The sequence below is a fragment of the Cygnus atratus genome, chromosome 3 (assembly GCF_013377495.2).
Source record: "Cygnus atratus isolate AKBS03 ecotype Queensland, Australia chromosome 3, CAtr_DNAZoo_HiC_assembly, whole genome shotgun sequence".
NCBI classification, from domain to species: Eukaryota; Metazoa; Chordata; class Aves; order Anseriformes; family Anatidae; genus Cygnus; species Cygnus atratus.
The window spans coordinates 82,103,945-82,125,152 of NC_066364.1; the positions used below are offsets into that span (position 1 = coordinate 82,103,945).

At 41.1% G+C, this 21,208-nt stretch overlaps 1 protein-coding gene across 1 annotated transcript in view; it reads right to left on the reverse strand.

The window, feature by feature from the left end:
- RGS7 (regulator of G protein signaling 7) overlaps window positions 1-21,208 on the reverse strand; it is a 308,925-nt gene that overhangs the window by 115,760 nt on the left and 171,957 nt on the right. The gene's annotated exons all lie outside the window — the stretch shown is intronic.

Sequence of the window (21,208 nt, forward strand, 5' to 3'; positions counted from 1 at the left end):
ATGCTTTACAGGAAAGGCAATATTTGAGTCCTTTGACTCAAATCCTTTGACTTTGAGTCCTAGCTTTGAAAATCTGGTGACCAGTAAATACATGCCATTTTTCATATACCATGCTTCACATCTACAGGAGAATCATGATCCAAGAATTAGGATGAAAAAGGTTACAGAATTCATTATTTGTAACTGTGCTAACACATGATAAAACACCTTTAACCTTCAAACCTGAATCTATCAAAATGACTGGCTAGTAGGATGATATAAATAGCATGAAAGCTACTATCTTGGTATCGAACATTTCCAAAAAGGGGAAAAATAAATAAATAAATAAATAAATAAATAGGAGTATTTGGTTTCCAGGCTCAGAGGGAACTAATTTGAATGCCTGATGATGTCATCCTACGATGCAGTATTTTTAAAATTCTAGCTAATATATGTCCTTTTTATAATTTGGAATGATCTTGTTGTGGTTTAGCCCGGCTGGCAGCCAAACACCACACAGCCGTTCGCTCACCCTCCCCCCTCCCTCTCCGGGATGGGGGAGAGAAACGGGAAAGTGAAGCCTGTGAGTTGAGATAAGGACAGTTTATTAAGACAGGGAAAATAATAACAATAATAATAATAATAATAATAATAATAGTAATAATGTGTACAAAGTGATGCACAATGCAATTGCTCACCACCCGTTGACCGATGCCCAGCCTATCCCCGAGCAGCCGGCCCCCCCACCCCGGCTAGCCACCCCTATATATTGTTCAGCATGACGTCAGATGGTATGGAATACCCCTTTGGCCAGTTTGGGTCAGCTGTCCTGGGTCTGTCCCCTCCCAGCTCCTGCTGCACCCCCAGCCTGCTCGCTAGCAGGACAGAGCGAGAAGCTGAAAAGTCCTTGGCTTGGTGTAAGCATTGCTCTACAACAATTAAAACATCGGCATGTTATCAGCGCTCTTCTCATCCTAATCCAAAACATAGCACCCTGCCAGCTACTAGGAGGAAAATTAACTCTGTCCTACCTGAAACCAGGACAGATATCCACCCCTTATTCCATACCATTTATGTCATGCTCAGGTTACACTTTTTCCAATACCTTCTAATTAGTCACCATTTTCATCTATGATATATAGCAACCATGGTAGTGATGACATTCAGTGTTATATGATAATTAACATACTACAATTCAACTCATGGGCTATTCTCACCCAGTATTAGGTCCCCTTGAGGTACACACCGAACCTCCCCATTCTTTTGCATTACCCACCAAGTGCATCCAGGTCCCTGGGCAAAAGCAATCCCACGAATGGGCTTGCCTTTTCCTGAGGCAGGAGTAGCCCAGACTGTCTTACCCAGCATGTTTCTTACGTGCACTACAGGAACTTTATCCCCTTCTACAGTGCGTAACAGGTTTGATTGGGCAGGTCCAGCTCGGTTGGCAGATCCTCTAGTATTGACTAACCAGGTGGCCTTTGCCAAATGTGTTTCCCAATTTTTGAATGTCCCAGCACCCATCGCTTTCAGTGTAGTCTTTAACAGTCCATTGTATCGTTCAACTTTCCTGGAGGCTGGTGCATGATAAGGGATGTGATACACCCACTCAATACCATGTTCTTTGGCCCAAGTGTCTATAAGGTTGTTTCGGAAATGAGTCCCATTGTCTGACTCAATTCTTTCTGGGGTGCCATGTCGCCATAGGACTTGCTTTTCAAGGCCCAGGATAGTGTTCCGGGCGGTGGCATGGGGCACAGGATATGTTTCCAGCCATCCGGTGGTTGCTTCCACCATTGTAAGTACGTGGCGCTTGCCGTTGCGGGTTTGGGGGAGTGTGATGTAATCAATCTGCCAGGCCTCTCCATATTTGTATTTCAGCCATCGTCCTCCATACCAGAGAGGCTTTGACCGCTTGGCTTGTTTAATTGCAGCACATGTTTCACAATCATGAATAACCTGTGCTATAGTGTCCATGGTCAGGTCCACCCCTCGGTCACGAGCCCATCTGTATGTTGCATCTCTACCTTGATGGCCTGAGGTGTCATGGGCCCATCGGGCTATAAATAATTCACCTTTATGTTGCCAGTCCAGGTCCACCTGAGCCACTTCAATCTTAGCAGCCTGATCCACCTGCTGGTTGTTTTGATGTTCTTCAGTAGCCCGATTCTTGGGCACATGAGCATCTACATGGCGTACCTTTACAACCAGGTTCTCTACCCGGGCAGCAATATCTTGCCACAATGCAGCAGCCCAGATGGGTTTGCCCCGGCGTTCCCAGTTGTTCTGCTTCCATTGCTGTAGCCACCCCCACAGGGCATTTGCTACCATCCATGAATCAGTGTAGAGATAGAGAACTGGCCACTTTTCTCGTTCAGCAATATCTAAGGCCAGCTGAACAGCTTTCACTTCTGCAAACTGACTCGATTCACCTTCTCCCTCAGCAGCTTCTGCAACTCGTCGTGTAGGACTCCATACGGCAGCTTTCCATCTCCGATGCTTTCCCACCATACGACAGGACCCATCAGTGAACAGGGCGTATTTCTTCTCATTTTCTGGTAGCTTGTTGTACAGTGGGGCTTCTTCAGCACGGACCACCTCCTCCTCTGCTGATATCCCAAAGTACTTGCCTTCTGGCCAGTCCATAATCACTTCCAGGATTCCTGGGCGACTGGGGTTTCCTATTCGAGCCCGCTGAGTAATCAGTGCAACCCACTTGCTCCATGTAGCATCAGTTGCATGATGTGTAGAGGGGACCCTTCCTTTGAACATCCAACCCAGTACCGGCAGTCGGGGTGCCAGAAGGAGCTGCGCTTCAGTACCGATCACTTCCGAAGCAGATCGAACTCCCTCATATGCTGCCAATATCTCCTTTTCGGTTGGAGTATAGCGGGCCTCAGATCCTCTGTATCCCCGACTCCAAAACCCCAGGGGTCGACCTCGAGTTTCCCCAGGTTCTTTCTGCCAGAGGCTCCAGGTGGGACCATTCTCCCCGGCTGCGGTGTAGAGCACATTCTTTACGTCTGGTCCTGTTCGGACTGGCCCAAGGGCTACTGCATGAACTATTTCCTGCTTAATTTGTTCAAAGGCTTGTCGTTGCTCAGGGCCCCATTCAAAAGCATTCTTCTTACGAGTTACTTGGTAGAGCGGGTTTACAATCGGACTGTAATTTGGAATATGCATTCTCCAAAACCCCACGACACCTAGGAAAGTTTGTGTTTCCTTTTTGCTAGTTGGTGGAGACATAGCTGTTATTTTGTTGATCACATCCATTGGGATTTGACGACGTCCATCTTGCCATTTTATTCCTAAAAACTGGATCTCTCGTGCAGGTCCTTTGACTTTATTTTGTTTTATGGCAAAACCGGCCTTCAGAAGGATTTGGACTATTTTCTTCCCTTTCTCGAAAACTTCCTCTGCCGTGTCACCCCACACAATGATGTCATCGATGTACTGCAGGTGTTCAGGAGCCTCCCCCTGCTCCAGCGCAGACTGGATCAGTCCATGGCAAATGGTAGGGCTATGTTTCCACCCCTGGGGCAGCCGATTCCACGTATATTGGACTCCCCTCCAAGTGAAAGCAAACTGTGGCCTGCACTCTGCTGCTAGAGGGATGGAGAAAAATGCATTAGCAATATCAATTGTGGCATACCACTTGGCTGCCTTTGATTCCAGTTCGTACTGGAGTTCTAGCATGTCCGGCACTGCAGCACTCAGTGGTGGCGTGACTTCGTTCAGGCCACGATAGTCCACTGTTAGTCTCCACTCACCATTAGACTTTCGCACTGGCCATATGGGACTATTAAAAGGTGAATGGGTCTTGCTGATCACTCCTTGGCTCTCCAGTTGACGAATTAGCTCGTGGATGGGAATCAGGGAGTCTCGGTTGGTGCGATATTGCCGCCGGTGCACAGTTGTGGTAGCGATTGGCACTTGCTGTTCTTCAACCCTCAGCAGCCCCACAACAGAAGGGTCCTCTGAGAGACCGGGCAAGGTAGACAACTGTTTAATGTCCTCTGTCTCTAAGGCAGCTATGCCAAAAGCCCAGCGGAACCCTTTTGGGTCCTTGAAATATCCTCTTCTAAGATAGTCTATGCCAAGGATGCACGGAGCATCCGGGCCAGTCACAATACGGTGCTTTTGCCACTCATTTCCAGTTAGACTCACTTCAGCTTCCAATACAGTTAACTGCTGTGATCCCCCTGTCACGCCATAAATACAGATGGGCTCTGGCCCTTTACAGCTTGATGGCATTAGAGTACATTGTGCACCGGTGTCTACTAAAGCCTTATACTTCTGTGCGTCAGACGTGCCAGGCCATCGAATCCACACAGTCCAATAAACTCGGTTGTCCCTTTCCTCCCCCTGGCTGGAGGCAGGGCCCCTCTAGTCCTGGTCAGAATCTTCGTTTCTGTGTTTAAAAGACTGCCTGCTAGAAGTTGGAGCAGCAAACTTTTCAGAGAACCCCTTTCTCCCGATTGTTTTCTTTTGTAACTCACGTACCCGTGCCTCTAGGGTCTCAGTAGATTTTCCATCCCATTTTCTCATGTCCTCTCCATGGTCACGTAGGTAGAACCACAGGGTGGCGCGGGGTGTGTACCCACCATATTGTCTTCTTTGCACGGATGCGCGTTTACCCCTAATAGCCGAGACGCTGGTTCGTACAGGTGGGGAAGAAAATACACTCTCTTTAAGTTGGTGGACCTCTTCAAAAAGTTTCTCCAAAGTATTCTCTTTTAGTTGGTGGCCACTGGTTCGTTCAGGTGGGGGGGAATATAAATTCTCTTTAAGTTGGTGGACCTCTTCAAAAAGTTTCTCCAAAGTATTCTCTTTTAGTTGGTGGCCACTGGTTTGTTCAGGTGGGGGGGAAGATAAATTCTCTTTAAGTTGGTGGAACTCTTCAGAGAGTTTCTCCACAGCCGAGACGCAGGCCTGTAGGGAAGAGGAGAGATTTCCTTCGTACTGCCGGAGTTGTTTAGCCATGTCACCCACTGTGGGATCTTCACCGTCTTTCCAGGATATTATTGCCAATGTGCTGGCCCATGTTGATGGTGCATTATGTACAAACTTCCGCCATATGGGTCGAGTACACTGGACGTCATCTGGATCTGTGGATGTTTGTGCGTCGTCTAGGTCCTTATAAATTACTTCCCGTACGGCTAATTCCCTCAGGTACTGGATTCCCTTCTCCATGGTGGTCCACTTGACTGGTAGACATACAAGTTCCTCCTTGTAGGGATACCTTCCCTTCACAGCTAACAGGAGACGCCTCCAGAGGCTGTGAGATCGTGCTCCATCTCCAATTGCTTTGTCAATGCTTGCATCTCTAGCAAGGGATCCCAACCGCTTGGCTTCCCTGCCCTCTAATTCCACACCATTGGCTCCAGTGTCCCAGCACCGGAGCAGCCAGGTGACAAGCTGTTCACCTATACAGCGACCAAAATCTTTTCGCACATCTCGTAGCTCACGCTGGTATAGGGTTCGGGTAGTTACTGTTGATTTTTCAACATCCTCATCCTCATCTTCATCCTCCTGCACACTTGATGGCCCAGCCTCGTCTTCTCCATGCCCAGACTTAGCAGAAGACTTTCTGCGTTCTAAACGACCTGAGTCTCTATACCATTTTTTCACCTTTTCTACAGGGGCAACTTGCACTGCTACAGCTCGCCTCTCCGACCCAGCCACAGGGTCTGCCACAGGGGTTGGAATACCCTCTGCAGGGGCAACTTGCACTGCTACAGTTCGTTTCTCTGACCCAGCCACAGGAGTGGGAACGGCTGCGGGAGCTGGAACGGCTGTGGGTGCCGGGACGGCTGCGGGAGCTGGAGCTGGAACGGCTACGGGAGCTGGAACGGCTGTGGGAGCTGGAGCTGGAACGGCTGCGGGAGCTGGAACGGCTGTGGGAGCTGGAACCGGGACGGCTGCAGGAGCTGGAGCTGGAACGGCTGCGGGAGCTGGAGCTGGAACGGCTGTGGGAGCTGGAGCTGGAACGGCTGCGGGAGCTGGAACGGCTGTGGGAGCTGGAACCGGGACGGCTGCGGGAGCTGGAGCTGGAACGGCTGCGGGAGCTGTCACTAGGTTGATAGTAGCATCAATTGCAGCTCGATAGGCACAGGCCAGACCCCAGCACGCCACAGTGATTTGTGTCACTTCGGAACTGCCGGAGTCATGACACCTTTTTTTCAAGCATTCTACCAGTTTTTTAGGATTTTGCAGTTGTTCAGGGGTGAACGTCCAAAACACTGGAGGTGCCCACTGCCCTAGAAACCTGCCCATATCCTCCCACACTCCCTGCCACTCGCAAATATCCCGCCTCAAGACAGATCTCCGGATGAGATTCCTAAGTAGTTGTTTAACCTTAAACAAAACCTGAAGCGCATTCAGGAGACATAACAACAAGAACATGCTGGTCTGAGTATCCCAAGGATATTCAACATCTTGGAGAGCTACCGTAACTAGCTCGGGGGATAAGAGGGTGGTGAAGGAGGAAGGGAGAGTGAACAGGTAGGAGAAAATATCTTCCCCTGTCCCCTCCAGGGATTGACTCCCTGATGAAAAAAGGCAATAGGTGTAATTGCTAATAGTTTCTGAGATATGGTTTCCGAAGTATAGAGTCGACGACAGTGCTGAGTACAAATACCAGGTTAGAGTCATGACCAGATATTTCATCATTTCATAAGCCATCGTTACACCACACAGTACGATAACAATCTTGAACCAGGGCCCGGAAAGGATAAACAGCATGACAGGGAGCACATACAGAAAGTAACTTGCTATAAAACTCAATTTGGGAAACAGGTATAGCAGACTTGAGATGAAAGCAATCAACATTGTGACTAGCAACTATTAAGCAGGTCGAATACTTATACCAATTTTAGTTTAACACACTCGGGTCAAAACTGTCGATATCTCAACCCTTCGTGCCCCACGTTGGGCGCCAAATTGACTGTTGTGGTTTAGCCCGGCTGGCAGCCAAACACCACACAGCCGTTCGCTCACCCTCCCCCCTCCCTCTCCGGGATGGGGGAGAGAAACGGGAAAGTGAAGCCTGTGAGTTGAGATAAGGACAGTTTATTAAGACAGGGAAAATAATAACAATAATAATAATAATAATAATAATAATAGTAATAATGTGTACAAAGTGATGCACAATGCAATTGCTCACCACCCGTTGACCGATGCCCAGCCTATCCCCGAGCAGCCGGCCCCCCCACCCCGGCTAGCCACCCCTATATATTGTTCAGCATGACGTCAGATGGTATGGAATACCCCTTTGGCCAGTTTGGGTCAGCTGTCCTGGGTCTGTCCCCTCCCAGCTCCTGCTGCACCCCCAGCCTGCTCGCTAGCAGGACAGAGCGAGAAGCTGAAAAGTCCTTGGCTTGGTGTAAGCACTGCTCTACAACAATTAAAACATCAGCATGTTATCAGCGCTCTTCTCATCCTAATCCAAAACATAGCACCCTGCCAGCTACTAGGAGGAAAATTAACTCTGTCCTACCTGAAACCAGGACAAAACTGTTTTAGATCAAAACAAATAAGACTTTTTAACTAGAAGAAAAATCAGTTCAGTGAAAGAAATTATGAGTCTTCATTTTGAACTGCAAGTAAAGTACTCTGAAGCAAAGTATCCAGATTGTAAGTGCTATATTTGAAAGATTTAAAGCCACAACCTAAAAGATAGAAAAAATTTGCCATGTTAAAATGTCCTCAGATTTTGTACAGTGTTTAATGTGCCAGTCACAGGTAATGCTTGATAACAAAAACACTAATAATAACATTTTCAAAGGAGATTCTCAAGTGAAATTCCCAAAGTCTCCCTGCTTTGGTTTTGTGAGGTAGCTAAAAGCGAAGCTGGCTGTTAGATCTGTAAGGTGCAGAAGACCTTACAGACACCAACTGAATTTTGAAATCCCAGAAGAACCCTCACTTGTCATGCAAATTCCTGTATCAAATAAAACTGGACAAAACAAAGTGATCATTCTCAGAAAACATTAGAAACAGGTTTTTAGATTCAGAGCCTTTGAGACAATAGTGAGAGTATTTCAATGTCAGCACCTATCCAGAAAAAGGAAATAAAATTCACCAAGTCCACAAATATGAAAGACTTTCAACTTTTTTTCAAGAAAGCAGAAAAAAAGTGTTTACATTCATAATTCAACACAAATCTCTCAACTGTGTTCTTCATGAAATGCATTTGCTCAAAAGCCAACTGGTGATTAATTTTAAAAGAAATTGTTTGAAAATAGCAGTTGCTGAACCTGTCACAATATCTTCAGAAATATTTTTGGAGGAAAATGGGTGCTCTGAAGTCTGCAATGTTAATTTCCAAGTCATAGTCATAAAGTCCAGGGCAAAGCTAAGGATAGCTTTCAAGAACAAAACCTTTATTTTAAACAAGTCTCTACAGAATACATTTTAAAAAGGTGTTGACTCTAAACTATGACAAAATTAATGGGAATTAGAGATCCATTTTTTGCTATGCAGAGATGCAATGAGCCATGTATACCCTGATCTGACAACAGAAAGGCATAACGAGATCTGCAAAATAAAATCAAAATCAAAATGCTCTATCATTTTAAAAAATCAAAACATTTTTAGCTGAAGATTGAATTTGTAACAAAGTGCATTTTATTAATGAAAATCACAAACCATGAGACCACTGAGAAATTTAACTGAGCTATAATGATCTATCACTTCTTAAGGTGACAGGTTCAATCATGCAAAAAAAAATATTCTTTTTTCTGCTAATATCTAGATATTGTAACTGACATCTCTTCACTTTTTTTTACTTGTAGATTTCAGAGTATTTACAGATGATGAAGCACATGGGAAGTTCTCCTACACTCCTGATAGCAAGAGAAATTTTATCTTCATCAAGACTTTTGCCATCTGACCTCAGAAGGGTGATCTAACCATTGCAGTGCTTTTCCTGTGCTCTGAGAGCCAGGAGGCTGGGTTGGTTTGATGAGTGCATGTGTGCTGAAAGGCTTCAGCATCCATTTACAGGAAGCTGGAGAATTCTGTGCAGAACAACTCCCTGTAGGGAAAGATTAATATTGCACACAAAGAACCAGTTTCTAAATATAAGAAAACATGACTGTTATTAAATTAATACAGTGACACCACTGCATTTCCAATATATTTTTTTATTTGAAGAGGGACTTGTGTAATTTTGACTTCTTTCTTCAACACCATTTGCTTTGTCACACTACTCCACGGTGAAATACATCATGAAATTAAATTTATTTACTGATACACACTTCAAAATCTGTGTTCATGACTGAAAAATAAAGTGCAATTTCATTCCTCATCACTGATTCGGAAATTGGAAACAGAAAACAGATCAGATTAACAGGTAGATCACTTTCTCAGCACTTTCTCTGAGGTTCATCCACTCACAAAAATTGCTTTCCAATGGATTTGGACTCTGTGAGGAAGGGCTTTCACTGGTGAATGGGGTAAGGTGATCCACATTCTCCCTGAAGTTTTCACAGTCACAAATCTCAGAGCACAGGTTGTCACTCAGTTATTTAAACACAGATGTTTTATAGTTTATTTCCGTTTTCTGAGAAGCATAGTTTCTGTATGAATTCTACATGCATATGCATGAAAGAAATCAAGTACCACACAAACTTTGTGGCAGAAAGGCTGAGGGGAAAAAAAAAAGCGATGGCTGTACTATCATCACCAACACTTTTGATACACTTCAAGATCTAAATCTATTTTTCCATATTTGTACACATATGGCTTATTTTCAGATTCCCTTTTGCTTATGAAGATCAAGGCAAAAGCGATGATCTGGGGCTGGATTTGCTATTGTGCTTGAATGAACAATGAGTTATTTCATCTTAAACTATGGTTCTAGTCAGTGCTGAACTACAATGGATTTCATTCTAATAGAAAGTGAATTCAGGGGTGTTTCATTTGCCCATTTCTCAGTTTCATGAGTAAGGTGATCAAAAATGTTCGGATGGTGAAAAAAGGAAATAAGGTAAATGACTGACTCTGGAATTCTTTGTATTAATTTAAATGCTTTCCACCTTGAATTTTCATTTAACAATTTTTTAATTTCTCTATTCCTTTGGATTAATGGAAAATAAATTCATAGATTTAAACCAGCATCATCATTTACCATAAGTAGCAAATGAGCTGAATCTGTGATTTGAATATGTTGCTGATTACATTTACATATTTAACACACTGACCTTTATTGGTTAAATGTGCTGGCTTTTAGAAGGAAGACATCATTGATCAAAGTGCTGTTTGATTAATAACATTTGCAACTCAACTTTCACACATTTATTTCTGTCACTTTCTTTTCTAAGTTACTGATGAAAACAGATGCATAAACTTACTCTTGTGACTTATTACAACTGAAAGTGCCCCACACATTTGTTGTAGTGCCCTTACACCTCAAGGAAGTTTGTAGCCAGTTACAGATTTAAAAATCTAATTTTAAAAATACTGCTAGCTCTACAGAGGATATGAAATATCTGAAATATCATAATGAACTTAATCAAGCACAAAAAATAAACAGTTTTCCAGCTTTAAAGCAACATAAGCTGCAAGAATTTCTCTCTTTTTTTTTTTTCAGTGAAGATGCACACAGAAATTTGCGGAAATAAAACCTCAAATGAATCATCCTATTGCTTTTGAATGGGACCCTTTCATTCTAATCTCGAAGCAATCCTCAAAAATATTCAAGTCTAGAATGACAGAAAGGACACATTCTTCTGGCTAGCATAACCCTGTCAACAACTTGTTTCTTGATATTTTTAAGTTAGTGAATCTCTGCTTCAGAGAGGAAAATTTCATTTATTTTCATATTGTGCAAGAGCTAATACAGGATATGAAAAATCTCTCCTAACTCCCACACCTATATAAAAACACCCAGTAGTGCTGACCAACAAATTCCATTAACATAAATTCTGCAGTCACACCCTGCCTCATAACCAATCTTCAGAAACAGAAATCCCATTCAAAAAAAAAAAAAAAAAAAAACGAAAATGGTAACTAAACATGGCTGCATATCTGTGCCCACTCTTTCTCCTAACAGCGCCAATCCACACAGGCCAATGCTTTCTCCAGCAAAAGGAGCTCATGCAACGTTTGCCTCTAAAGTTTTTCAAAAGACGTCCTCCACTCAGATCTCAACAGCCACAAGTGACTGTTTTACAGATGATACTAGCTGTTCATAATTGGCAATGTACCAGTAATCAAGGCTGTTATAATAAGCACTAAAGATTAGCACCTCACTGAAGAACCCTGCTTTATGTTAAACCCTTGCAAGACAAGAGTGATGCTGTTTAGAAAAACTATGTGCTCTGAAAACCCAGCATAGCCTTTCTCTTGTAAAGGGATTTTTATGTTTTTCTTCAAAATGTTGTAAAGCCATGTGATCTTGTTTGGCTATCATGAAATATCAGTGTTCAGGTGACACACATAAAGACACTTTTGTACATTTCCTTGGAAACAGACCTTCACAATTTTTTCTATGTGAAAGCTCTTTGTGGGAAAAAAATAAAAATAAAAAGAATCAGGACACAGGAAATATAAGTAAAAATATGAACACCATAAGGTTGCCTGGAAGAAATCTTTTATAAGGAATCTTTATCTCCAAATAGACAAAGAAACAAACAAACAAACAAACAAAAAATCATTTTTATATACTGTATACTCCAAGTAAATCTTCTAAAGTCTGAGATAAGCAAGGAGCCCAGGAGGCTTATCAATGAGACCTTGATTTCTAGTCCAAAAATATCAAGTAATGGTAAAATATTAAAAGCTAAATGACTTTATGTTTTCCTTATCATTATGACCCATCCCTCTTCTCCTCTCAACCAGTTTCTCTCTCCACCTTACAAACACAAACCCATTTAGGTACTACGAAGAGAGAAACAGTCAAGAATTCAGCAGTCCATCATATTCTCCTTCTCCCAATACCTTTAGGAGCTCTCAAGCTAAATTCCATCCTACGTTTTGGAGCAGTCCCCATGTGGAGGGCAGGAACCCTCCCAGCACAGAACGTAACTGTCCAGTGCCCTTCCCAACAGAGTTGTGTACTGCATAAACCAACAGACTGTACTGCAACCACTCTGCCCTGTCTTGCAGGTGAGGGCCCAGCCACCAACAATTTTTTGTTTTCTGTCTCTCTCAATGGCAATGTAACTTCTTTATAGAAGGAATAAGAAACTCTGTGTGAAAAAACAGTCTCCACCACTTACTGTTCATGGTGTTTCCTAAAGCATGAGGTAACCTTCGTCCAAATCTGCTCAGGCACAGTCAACTCCAGACATTTGAACCTGAATGTCTCCATCTTGTTTTTTAATCAATATTGTCAGGGCTCCTTTTAATTCCTTTTACTGAAGCCTTTGTGTTAAATAGTTTAGAAGATAACAGGAGCAAATAGATACAATTTACCACCCTGTTGGGAAGGATACCCATGGGGGGAGTTTAGTAGCTGGAGTCCCGTCCCTACTGCAGTCAGTGCTGGTTTATGGAAAGTAGAACAGCATCTAAGTGCTTCCGTGGAGCACCCTGCTGTGGTGCACACCAGTATGAGAGCATGAGAGCAGACTCCTTCAAGAAAAGCATTCAGACGTAAAGAAGGAAATGGATGAATTTGACCTCCAGTTATGAAATAACATGTAAAAGGGCAGCAATAACATCACTGTGGCCCAACTACCCTGAACTCTCACTCTAAAATTCAACCAAGATCTGTTAATTACTTCAGGAAAATTAACAACACATTTTTGAAGAAAAAAAAATTGCTGTTTACTGCTAATAGTTCATCTGTCTTTATTTTTTTAATCTATTAGATGTTTCACTGTGTCTTGCTGACAACTTGGTATAGAAAATAGGTAAATTGATAAGCACAAATTTTTGGAGTTCACTGCTACGAAGATACCACAAAATTGCACTGATCACCCCCTAAGTCTTCTTTCTTAACTAGCAAGCAAGCTTCAGAGTAAATAAGTAATGATTTATTGATAGTTTTATGGTGGAGGCTCCTCAGAGGAAAGCATCACCAAACTACATTCTGTTTTTTTCTTTTTTCTGTCTTTCTTTATCCAGTATATTTCTATGCAACTGAAAGTACTGAAATTGAGCTTTCCAATAAGTCATCAGTAGCTTAAATTTCTAAATACAGGTAATGCCTGCGGAGAAGTAAAAATAATATATTTATGCTTGTTGCAAGGCAAGACCCCAGAGTTGCAGAGCAGACCTGATATTGGGGTAAAGATGATTTGTTCAAACAGCCAGAAAGGAACAGACACCACCATTTTGTGCAGTGCATGTAGACAGGAACAAACACTGTAAACAGAATTTCTTCAAAGTTTATAGCCCTTCTTGACAATGGTGTCCATGCATAAAAAGTAAAGAAATCTGATTTTATGATTCACAGTTTTTAACTCTCAATTACTTTAGTTTATACCTGCTTAAAGTAAAAACATATTAACTAATTTGGGATTTTTTTGAGAATGAATGCAAAAGCTCACTGTATCCAACTGGAGATTTTATTTATACTGTTTTTACAGATTCCACAATTCTAATGCCTTGAAAAGAAAGCCAACTGTAAAAAAAAAAAAAAAAAAAATCAAAGTATCAGCGGCACTATCGAAAGCAAACTTACTAACTTTCTGTAGTGTTGTCCTCACCCACTGCAGCTTCTGGCCTCTCAGTTTCTCCCAAATTACATATCACTATTAGTCAAATGAGTTCTTTCTCTCATATGCATATAAGTAACTGTCTGCAAGTGCACATTGATAGTCTCTACAATATTATTACCCCTGCAATAAACAACTTTACATTATTATCCTTACATCAGCCATTTGAAAATAAAACGTAAAAACAAACAGCCTCCAATAAAAAGGCTTTGTGAGTCTTCACACTATTGCTTCAAACAATTCTTTTTCTTTTTTTCTTTTTTTTTTAATATTTCACTTCAATATGCTTAAGAAATATGATATTTTCCCTCTGAAATGGTTCTTCTAATTCTTGCTGTACTGCCCCCCAAAGACACCCACACACAGATGTCAATGGAAGGAAGTGAGGCAGCAATGTAATTTTTACTAGGCACTTCACATCCACAGAGGAAAATCCTGAAGTCCTAATTCAGGAGTAATAGGAGTACATATATAAATGATATACCATTTGACTTGTGATTTTGACTCTAAGAAGAAAGCCAGTGGAGACAGCAACTTACAGTTTTGACATTTGCCCATCAGCAATGTCAATATGCTTCCTTCATCACAGAATTCCTACACAATAATAGTTAATTTATACAGCTGGTTTGGAAATGGGTTTTTCCAACACTGCTATTTCAAAATACTCTTTCAGTGACTCATGCTCTTACTGTTCTCTACACTTAAGGCTCTGAAAACGGATGTCCAAAAAAACCTTTTTGATCATCACAGATTTCTTGAATAACCCGAGCCATTTCACTTGGTTATTTTGACTATAATACATCCTTCAAAAAGATTTAATGATGCTAAATACAACAGCATAACGTGATGTTATGCAGAAACTCCTCATGCAAGCTGAAGAATTAAATATGAAGAACCCAGAAGTTCCCCAAAAATTTGCTCATTAGCCAGCCATTCTCACAGCTACAGAAATATCTCCAATGGGTAATTTCATTCTTAATAAAAGAGATGTTACAACACGATGGTTGCACAAAGATAGCACCCAATGTGGGGTGCCAGCTATAAGAGAAAGCCCCAAAACACATATTTCATGATAAACTGCCAAGGAATTGCAGAATAAAAATACTTTGTTTGGCCAAAGTGATCATATGTTTTTTTTTCTCAGTGCTTTTAATTTGAAAACTTGTGTCATAATGTTCCATGGTCTCCAGCACAGACCAGTTATTTTTCAGATAATAGCAAATAAATACGAAATATAAGATATGAGAAAGTTTGATGAAACTGAGTAGAAACTTTCATCCTTAATACTAGTATTCAAGTGTTACACCAGAAATGTCATTAACTATGATCAGAACTTTGCTCAAAGCTTCTTTTTTTTTCCTATTTGAAATATGAAATATTTTAATATTCAATAGACTATAGAAAGTTCAAATGAATTTCTATTTTTGATTAAGCCATGCTGCATGTTTTTGTGATATTTCCTCCAAATCCATGACTATTTTAATACTGCTGTGTCTCAGAGTTTACACTTCAAAGATCTGCTGCGGGGCTACATTTTCCAAAAGGAAAAGAAATGAAGTTATTCAGATTGTAAGTACCTATAGTTTGAACCATTTGTCTGATTGAAAATCCAATCCCATTCAGCTTTTACCAAAATATGGCATTGTTTCAGGACTATTATGCTCAAGTGCTTGGCATAATAAAAAATGATTTACATCACATAGCATAGAATGAACTGTGTTAGAAATAAAACTGATCTTTGCTCTAGCTTGATACTTCCACCAAATTCAGTATATTTTCCATTTGCAGTCTTTCATCTCTATTCAGACTATGAATTATTTTATTCTAAATGTCAATAATCGTGCTGCTCTACTGTCTGAAGTAGATGTGACTTTTCTCAAAGCAATAAAAATCTCATGGTTCTTCTCACGGTAGTTCTTTACACATGTATCTCAACTATTTTGTCACAATGAAGGCAAAATATATTAGCTCTTGAGCATAATTCCCAAATATTCACTGAAATGTAATGTGTGCTGACAACTGAAATTCTCAAACATTATTTATCCATCAGTGGAGATTTATCAAAAATTTAAATAAGCATGAACTACCATTTTAATATGCAATCAACAGCTCTTGGGTTTAAAATATACTTAATCATACCATCCATAATAAGTATGATATTTCTGTCTAAAATTGAAAATTGAAGCATGGTGTATGCTTATATATATGAATACGTATACCAACCTTTTTTATAAACTGTGCTCTTTCCAATCACAATAAACTTAGCAAACTGAGAAGTAAAACTTACAGAAAATAAAACCCTCTACATTTTAGTTTAACAAGTTCATTCCTTTGCTGCTCTGTACGCATGGGGACATCCACACAAGCATTTGTGAGATATTAATTGCAGCCCTGTATCTAGTATTGTTTTTTTGTCTATGATATTTTTGTATGAATTAAAAGGCAGCCTTTCTGCTTTTACAAGCAACTTGGTACCATATTAACCAAATGTCTCTTAGAAGCAAAACATTTTGTTTTCCATCAGTAGCAGCTTCTGACAGTGACCACAGAGCCATCACTAATGGCTCCATTTTAGGAATGTTTCCTGGTGTCTGGACAAAGCAATGACTGCTGCAAAAACCTCCTGCCTCCTTCCATCCTTATCTTCACATTCATTATGTGCAGAGCTACCATTTGATATATTAATCCATAGGCTTGCAGGAGTAGTTGAAAGTTCATGTGAGAAGGTAGGAGAGAGTCATTTTCAGCCATCTGTTATCGGGTAGACGAACAACAAAAAAGACATTATTCACAACAATGCTGGATCACTAGCCTGTGGTGTGACCGTTTGCAAGTGAGACGGTTTTTATTTATCTCTATATTAAAGATAATAGTTCCCCATACTGCACTGTGGATTTGGGGGGCTGAAGGAATGGAAGTGTGTTGAAAAGACTGACCCGTAAGTATTGGTATAATAAATAATACTGTGTGTCCTTATTTGTCATATTATTTTACTGTACATGTCCATGTTTAATTTCATTTGGATGAAAGAGCTGAAAATGGATGGTGTCCTGCTGTTAACACAAAATGGGTCTTTTATAACTTAATCTTGTGAGTGCCAAAGCTGTTTGTGAGGATGAGGCTGAAGCTCTTTTTCTTTCCCCTTTTTTCACAAAATGCAGAGAAAAATTAAGTTCATACTGTTGCCTAGGAGTATGCAGTGACGTGAATACTACTTTTAGCACCTGTTGCATCTTTGCTGTTTACATTGTCAGAGTAAGAATAAATAGCAGGAAGAGGTAAAAAAAAAAAAAACTTTCTATTGAAACATACACAAAACTATTTACAGGTCTATCCAAACCAGCAGTTCTGTCCCTCTTCTTCCCATCCTCCATACAAAACAATTTTATTTATATTTTGGCCTACCTCTCAATGTAATATTTTAAGATCTGTACATATTCTATCTAAAATTGTTGATGGTCACCATTTCTTCCCTAAACATCAATTACTGACTCAGGAATGGATGGGAAAATAAAAGCAGAATCAGTAAAGAAATATAAAGTAAACAGGTACCCAGTACCAGGACTGCTGTTTATTAGTGGAAGGTCAAAGCAGACACAACTCCTGACACGAGTTAGTCAACTAAGGAGCTCTGCTGTCTAAAAGCAATATGGTCCCAAGGCTGGGAGGGAGGGGGCAAGCAGAGGTGTGGGAAAAAAAAAAAAAAAAAGTGTTCTTGTTGAATCTTCTTACATGCCGAACAGACCTAAAATGAACTCAACATTAGATTTAAAAAAAAAAAAAAAAGTGCTAGCAGCCCTCTACTGTAAGAAGAAATAGAAGACAACAAAAAAAAAAAAATTTTTAAATGTAAAGTATTTTTTCACAAATCATATCCTGTTCAATCTGGCAACTGTGACTAACGTAATTCTCCTGGTACCCTACTGACAGAAAATAAATTGATGGAGAATAGCAATGGGTACTTCTGTCTGGACTAGCAAATAGCCTGATGATGGCAGTAAGCAGATCATTTCCCAAGGCTTGGTAGTCTGGGAACAGAGCCATTCTTCTCTCCAAGATACAGGGGAAAAGGAGTAATGGTAAGATGACTAATAAGATGTTTTCTTGATATAAAAGAGGATGAATACAGGTCACTAAGGAAGAGAATATTTAAGTAGATTACCCCTTCCAGTTTCTGCTTTACTTTGCATTAGGCAGGTTTATACTTAGAAACCAAGTATAAACCAGGATGTATTTAGTCCTCCTTTCTGTTATGCTAATTCTACTTGACCTTACATAGAAATGAGCTTCTGTCAAATACCAATAGATAAATAAATACCTGCCACAGCACTATTTTCAATAAATAATCTCCAATGGATGGGAATACAGGCTGTTGCTTACATGTGACTTCCTTTGTTTCGTCGCACCTGCTATGTTGCTCTCTTTACAGCTGCCAAACTGGCATTTTTGATCGTTTCCACTGGCTCACCTGAGCACACAGCTGTAGATATGACAGCATTCACAGCAATAATTTTCTGTGCCACAAGTATTCCTCTATATAATTCTTGGACTGGCAAATGGTGTCACTCATTTGCTCTGCATCTCTTTAGAGCTCACCAGCCTCTAACAGCAGGTCAGCCCTGAGCCCGCCCAGCCGCACTTGCATGGTGCAGTTTCCCTCGGCTGATGGCATCAGGAAATACAGCAGTTTAAGGTTCAGAATTAGTTCCATACACTCACAGGAGAGTCGTATCTCAGGTGAGCAGTTTCTTTTTTGTCAAGTGCACTACAGAATCACAGAATGGTTGAGGTTGGAAGGGACCTATGGAGGTCATCTGGTCCCAGCCTTGCTCAAGCAAGGCCACCCAGAGCAGGCTGCCCAGGACAATGCACAGTCAGGTTTTACAAATCTCAAAGGAAGGAGAATCCACAACCTGTGTCAGTGCTCAGTCACCTGCACAGTAAAAAAGTGCTTCCTGATGTTTAGATAGAACTTTCTGTGTTCCAGTTTGTGCCCAATGCCTCTTGTCCTGTCACTGGGCACCACGGAAAAGGGCCTGGCTCTGACCTCTTTGCACACTAGCTTATATACATTGATGAGATTTGCCCCAAGCCTTCTCTTCTCTAGGTTAAAAAGTCCCAGCTCTCAGGGGAGAGATGCTCCAGTCCCTTCATCATTTTTGTAGACTTTATCAGACAGGCTCCAGCATGTCCACATCTCTATTGTACTGGGGAGTCCAGAACTGGACACAGTCCTTCAGATGTGGCCTCACTGGTGTGCACTAGAGGGGAAGGTGTGCACAAGGGAGGCCACACTGACCTGCTGGCAACACTGATCCTAATGCAGCCCAGGATACCACTGGCCTTCTTTGCAGCAAGGGCACATTGCTGGCTCATGTTCAGCTTGGTGTCCACCAAGAACCCCAGATCCTTTTCTGACAGGCTGCTTTCCAGCCAGTGGCCCCCAGCTTGTATTGGTGCCTTGAGCTGCTCCTTCCCCTGTGCAGGACCTTGCATGCCCTGCTGAACTTCATGAGGTTCCTATCAAGCCATTTATCCAGGTTTCAAGTTCCCAAACATTAACAGATAGTAAAACATGCCACCCAAACAAGAGACGAACAGTCAGTTTGTCACACAATGCACAAACAAAAGCAACTCAAATCAAACAGGAAGAGTCAGAAGTCTTTGTTCAGCTCAGATTCAGTAACTTTCATCTCTTTTTGACTATACAAAGAACATGCCTTTGACCATCTTTGTTTCTGGAACATATACATTCTATGGTTTTAAGTAACAGCTCTTGCAATCTATTTATATGCCACTGATTGATTATTAATTTAGGTGAATAAGTTAAAAAAATATTTATAGTTGAAACTTTAAAACTTCGATTTTCACATTTGTAATAATAGTAATGAGGCTCCACTCTGAAGTTGTGCATCTAGAAAACAGTCACCCAAGAAAAGAAAGTAAAAGATTTCAACCTTGTCAACACACCTTTAAACTTCAGTAATTTTTCCATATTGTGTGTTTAAAATCACCATTCAGCTCATCTTATAAGAGATGTAGTTGTTAGTTAACATTTTCTTCCTTTTAGCAAGTGAGCTAACAGACAGAGAACCTCTTCTTCAAAAAAGAACAAGTGTGCATTGAGGAAAATTACAGCTCTGTGCACAGGTTCTTAAGATGAAGCACCCACTAGTAACTCTTGCTACAAATAAAGCAAATATATACATGAAAATAATACTTTAGTGCTTCCTAAATTTGCTATACTCTAATCTTAGTAAAGATGATTGTAAGGAATGGTCCAGCAATTCGTGTCAATAAGGGATTTGAAGGGTTAACATTGAGGCCCGGGTCTAGGTGATAAGAGAACAAAGGGGTTTTTAGAGAAAACTGCTGACTATTGCACTGGATGTGGTGCCAGTCTCTGACACCCGGCCCAGAGGCTACCAAATAAGGAGGAAGGGGGAGCTGAAGGACAACTGAAGGACAAAGCCTGCGAGGAAGACTGCGGGCCTTCAGCCCGAGCAACCCCCAAGAGACCACCAGAGACTGATACGCAGGCGCCCTGGGAGGGTTTCGGACTCCGGGAACCAATTATAATAACCCTGCCTCTTCTAGAAGTAGTAATGTATATGTATTAGCCTAGGAGCATAAAAACCAGCCACCTTATGTAACAGCTGTGCGTCTTGGTGGAGCAGAGACTCCCGGCGCACCCAGCGCTGTTTGCTTGCCTCTATTAATAAATTGTAAACTTTGATTGCAATCCTATTTGGGACTCAGTCATTTATAACAATGATAACCACTATGCCAGGCATATCACAGAAGGCAGAAGATCTGGCAGAGGAAAAGCTACTCTGCAGTTTGGTGTTGCAAAGTTCAATCAAGAATTTTAGTATGGAAACATCCTATGGTAATTGCTATTTAAAAACACTGGAACAGTGAGTCCCTAGTCTAAGGACCCTACAATCAGCATTTCTGATGTGATGATTTCACTGGATAATGAAGATTCTCTGTGTCAATCATATTCCATAGTTGCTCAGTATAGCCCCCTACTTCTCTGTTATTCTCTGAGCTTCTTCAGCCAACAGCACTAGCTGATTAGCTAGCATCAAAAGGATGCTTCAGGAATCACAGTAGAACTCATTAAACAGCAGAGTTTCCACCCAGCAGTGACTTCAGAGGTTCTGAAACTTTGTTTTGTTCTGAACTGGAGGCCCAACACCAAACATCAAACTTTGTACAAATTGAAAAATTCCAAAATATTTTCCTTTAATGTTATCAAAATGTTTAATTCAACAAGGGCAAAGCCTTTTTTAAGTATAAAACAAACAATGTTTCATCTTCATCTTTCTGACTCATAAGACAGCTTTTAACAGAAGTATAATAATAAAACAATAAAATCAAAATGCAGTATTTCAGTACTTCCAGATAATGACAACGTCAAAAAAATTCTCATGAAACAGTCTGACTGTAGAAACATTTCCCGGCAGAAAACTGATTTGCTATGTAAAGCTTCAGAAAGCTTTAAAGGATAATTCTTCTAAATTAAACAGATGTAGAAGTTCTGAACGGAACTAAGATGG